Source organism: Pseudorasbora parva, chromosome 19, assembly GCF_024679245.1.
Source record: "Pseudorasbora parva isolate DD20220531a chromosome 19, ASM2467924v1, whole genome shotgun sequence".
Classification (NCBI taxonomy): Eukaryota; Metazoa; Chordata; class Actinopteri; order Cypriniformes; family Gobionidae; genus Pseudorasbora; species Pseudorasbora parva.
In genome coordinates this window covers 9074134-9079363 of record NC_090190.1, presented here as the reverse complement: position 1 = coordinate 9079363, position 5230 = coordinate 9074134, and the positions used below count along the sequence as shown (strand labels likewise).

The 5230-nt window shown below is 37.9% G+C and overlaps 1 long non-coding RNA gene across 1 annotated transcript; it reads left to right on the top strand.

Annotated features, from left to right (window-relative positions):
• The first annotated feature begins 3954 nt into the window (after positions 1-3954).
• On the top strand, positions 3955-4945 carry LOC137048425 (uncharacterized). Its single transcript, XR_010899402.1, has 3 exons — positions 3955-4483; positions 4671-4767; positions 4877-4945. It is a non-coding gene; the product is annotated as an uncharacterized lncRNA (long non-coding RNA).
• Positions 4946-5230: the final 285 nt, after the last annotated feature.

Sequence of the window (5230 nt, the reverse complement as noted above, 5' to 3'; positions counted from 1 at the left end):
AATTCTGTGCTTAACACTATCTGCATTCTGCGCTTTCAACAGTCAAGGCAGTTTGCATAATTTGATGACCAGTAACTGCTCTGCACTCTCTAGAATGGACATTAAAGTCAGATGACAGGGAAAAAACTAAGAGTCTGCATAAAAATACAGGTACAGCTTGCAAAGCTTTCATCAGTGACTCTAAATATATGATATAGCACAAAGGTATAAAATAGCTCGTCCTACATGTTATAGCACAGTGAGGTTTTTTAAATTGTCTCGGGACAGGGTTATTCAATGTGACGTTTGAGAGCTCCCCACCTGCTTTACTATTTGAGCAAGCATTCTGCCCAACACAAGATGTCAAAATCCTTTAGACAGTAACGTTGACATGTGATAGCAAATGCTACGGTTGCGACCCAGAAAGCACCAGCCGTCTGAGCTGACTGCATGTCTTTTTGGCCGTTGCATCAGACAGGACATATAGGACCGAAATTTACTTGGTTTGAGTGTTCATGAAGGACTAAAAGAGGGCATGATATGCAAAAATGACTCTAACACAGTTAAAATGCTCTGTAGATTTCACTGAACACTTAGAAAGCTATAAAACTTTTATGGAATGAAACAAAATACAACAAAGTGATTACTGGAAATGCTTTCATTTGTAGAAAAAGCCTTGTTTAAATGCATTATAGCCTGTAGAGATACAGTTCACCCATCTGGACCTTGTACCCATAAAGTGTATTGATCAAAAGAGAATTGACATTGAACACCTGCGTAAATGTCATCAATCCGTCCCCGAGTGCGTCAATCCATTGTTCAACTCCACTGTCTAAATAGAAGAAGCCAGCAACACCAAAGTCCAAAAGCTTTCTAGGCAACACTAGAAACACTATACTAAATATCATTACTGAAATGCACTTTTTATTGATTTTTACTCTCAGTCTGCAATAGATCATAAATAGGGGACCCGAAAAACAAGCATATTACATCTAATTTGATGAAACTGCTCCTTGTGACCATTCAGCCGTGTCTGTCAGAACTGATTTCAAAATTCATAAATTGCATGCATAACTTGTAATGGTTTATGATATTCATACATCTTTTATTGTCTTCAAACTATTCATATGAAAATCAAGCTTATTGGAAATCGGTGGAGCCGGGTTGTATTTTTTTTTTTCACATCAAAGCAAGCCTAAACTGAAGGTACTCTCGATCATTTCATTTTTAATTGACTTGATATTATTTTATTGCATTTTATTTTGAATGTTCTTTTAATATACTTTTACATTTTGTTACTTGAATGTTTTATTCATTTCTATTTTTAATTCTTTAGAAATGTTTCTTTTCTATGCTTTGTTATGCTGTTTTTAATTCAATTATTGTGATTAAAGTCTTATTGTCAGCACTTGAAATTAACTTTTAATCACCTCTACCCATAAATTATGGCAATGAAAAGATGCCCATCCATGATTAAATAAATGTAATATACTTTAATCATCTCTTATTATTCAACGGCCTTGATTCGGAATGATGTAGAGAGGGAAAGTGAATGACAATGGGAAAGGTGAGAGGTTGAAAGCTTCTGGAGAGGGAGCAGAGGCTCACATCAGTATCGTATCATGGCAACAGAGACAGATGGAGAAGGGGTGGAAGACGTGGGTGTCAAAAAAAGGCTGTGCATTTCACAGAGCCTGGGTTTATTCAGCACAGAGACACTTCGACGGAAAGACGGACAAATGCTCAGAAAGACACACACGCTCATTCGCATTCAACACGGCACAAAACGCACGGCCAAACTCTGAGTCACCGTCTTCCCTGACCATCTCCAATTCTCTGGAACGCTCTTAAGAAAAATATGCGCTTACTTTTGAACCCACATTACAATTCACCACAAAAGCCATCTCCATGTACAATTAAAACCCAAAAAAAAACACAAACTGGTCTTCCAAATAGTTCCTAAATGTGTGCCATTAAATCAGCGCAAGAAAAAGCAGAGGGTATGTTTCCACTTGCGCACTTAAGGATCCGATGAAAGAAAATGCAGAAAACTATTTCAGAAACACATTTAGAAACGACTGCAAGTCAGTGAGCATTGATGCAATGATTTAACCTAAAAATAACACTCGCCAAGCACCAAATGCAAGTAAAAATCTGTGTTGGTGAGTGCATGAAACTGTGTGGGACAAGTGACAGGTGATGTGCCAGTGCTGCATCCTCATGAAGGTTTAAAGGGTTAGTTCACCCAAAAATGAAAATGTGATGTTTATCTGCTTACCCCCAGTGCATCCAACATGCACTCCAACCGTTGCTGTGTGCCAGTCATAAAATCATGTGAATGGGTAAGGCTCTATGAGAGCAAAACATACAAACAAAAAAACATGCTTAGGCAAAGTGCACAAAAATGTCTCAGGTTACGACTGTAACCTTGGTTCCCTGAGAACAGGGAACTCGCACTGCGTCAGCTGACGCTGGAGGCGTTCCCCGTAGCATCAGCTGACGCAGCGCGAGTTCCCTTTCGGAAGGGAACCTTGCTGCTCCTGATGACACATTGATTTCTTAAGACACCAACCGATCGGTTTCTGTGAGAAACCGAACAGTGTTTATGTTATTTTTTTTACCTCATATCCCGACAAGTCTCATCAAGTTTTCCCATCGTCCACTGCATGAAAAGTGGGATTTTCGTCAGTAAGCGGCACTGTAGATTGTCGTGGAAGATCAGGTTTACGACTGTACACGGCAGTTTGCAGGCGACACCGAAAACTGCCGTGAATTGTCAGAAATTGACGTGGGTCTTGCTTGGCAGTTGTCCCCCCCAAGACCCCCCTTCCCTTAACTCCAGGGGAGGCTTTAACATGTAAATGAACATGCTGTGAGCTATACAAATGCAAATCAGAGTAGCAGGAGTTTTAACCCATGTGACATTTTTCTAAAAGGTATGAACTTCCTTCTAAGAAAATCTCTTAGATAGATCAGGCTCAGTATAGCCTAATTGTAAAATCTTAAACTTAAGCTTGAATTTATATATTTGATGAAAGTATTCTAGATTATTTATTGTGTGTCATTTGCAATCAGTCCCCGTGAATTCAGTGCGACTCGCAATTTTGACCAATCACCGCAACTTTTACCAATCATTGCGGTCTCCTGCTAATAAGCGGCGTCATACATCAGCAAACTTTATATATCATATATCATTGCCTGTCAAAATTAACGTGTTAACGCAAATTAATTTTAACGGCACTACATATATATATATATATATATATATATATATATATATGTGTGTGTGTGTGTGTGTGTGTGTGTGTGTGTGTGTGTGTGTGTGTGTGTGTGTGTATATATATATATATATATATATATATATATATATATATATATATATATATATATATATATATATATATATATATATATATATATATATATATATATATATATATATATATATATATATATATATACAGGGGTTGACATTAACTTTTTTGCTCACCGGCCACCGTGGCTAGTGGTTTTCCAAAGTTACTAGCCACTCAGCATTTTCACTGGCCACAATTTTGCTGTTTGGAAATTACATTGTATATGTTTAAAGTTGACTTTGGCATATATAAATTACTTGATTTTGAATCATTTTACTTTATTTAGAAGATTTAAAACCCTTTCCAACTTTCAAATGCAGAATGACCCCCCAAATCTTGTATATCAGCTGGGATGTGCAGGTGGGCAAGGGGTGGGCAATATAATAGATTATAATAGAATATAATAGGCTAATATGAGAAAGGTAATATGACAGGCTATGAGTTATTTTAGTTAGGATATATATATATATATATATATATATATATATATATATATATATATATATATATATATATATATATATATATAATTTAAAAAATACCCTAAGCAAATTACAAAAACAATAGTTATTAAAAATAAAATAAAAATTCCGATACTAATACCACACAATGTAATTTATTGAATGTAATTGTCATTGGATACGACTTTCATCGAAAAGAATGTAACAAAATGTGGGCGTGGTCTGTGTTGTGAAATGAAACCACATTAAAATTTCCCTTAAACTGCGTTTGAAACATACAGCAAAGCAGCGACAGAGGAAAACACAGAGCCTGATATTATGCAAACATTTACCAATAATGTGGAAAGCGTTTTAAATCTGTTCAGTGGAAAATCCGCTGTGACGAATCTGTCCTCGTCTAACATCTGCTGTAAATCCAGGTAAAACTAGCTGCGTGTACGCGCCCGTCCCCAGATAACATGATCCCCAGTTGATCCGTAACACCGGCGGGAAGAAACAGCTGAATGCAATCAGTGGGCTATCTCGTCAGCTTGCTGCCGATTTTAACGAGCAGTTAACTTTAGTAATCTCCAGGTTGCTGTCCATAGATGATAGGTTGCTTGCTTTGGAGTCGAAAAACTGTGTGGAAGATACTAACTTTAAGAAGAGAAGACGAGTGCCTAAGAGAAGACCAGTCCTAAGATTGCGGTAAGACTGTTATCTAAGCTAAAGTAACCTAAAGCAAAGCTTTTTAAGTAGCACAAGCTGAAATTAGCCTTGTAAAAGAACAAATGTAAGTTGCTTTATAAAAGTGTTTTCTTTTTCTGGTCATTTTACAGGAAGCAGTACTCCGTCTTCACAACTTCTTCATAACACTCATTTAATTGTTTTCCAGCTGCATGTAAGACAGAGACAGTACGCAGGAGGTACAAACATCCAGTTCTTGAAAAGCTGTGAAGAGTTCAACTCGGAGTCGATTGAGAAGAAAGAGGGTAAGATTTATTAGATTAGATCCGTTTTTGGTCAGTGTGACTATTTTTCAGGTGCGTTTTACGCAGTACATCGCGCAATACTGATTGTCTTTATTGTTTGTTTTTACAGCTGCTACAAGCAAGAAAGAGTGTGTTAGCTGAGGATATGAGGTGGGCCTTTGGAAGTGCGCTACCATAGACCTGATGTCTGATGAGGAAGACGGCATCGTTCGCGCGGTGTCTGGATGGACTATTCGACCAGCCAGGAGTTCGCCGAGCTCTGTGCCACGCTGCAATCGAGATTAGAGGCGATTCCAAAGAACAGGGCAACGCACGACAGACATCTCCAGACGTCTGAAAAATGGACTTAAAACAGACAGAATGGCGCTAGTTACCTACAGCTCTGAAGCGGAAAACAGAGACTTCATGGTGCTGTAGGATTTTGGGCTTCTCGTGAGCTTCCTATTGTTGTGTGGGCAGATCT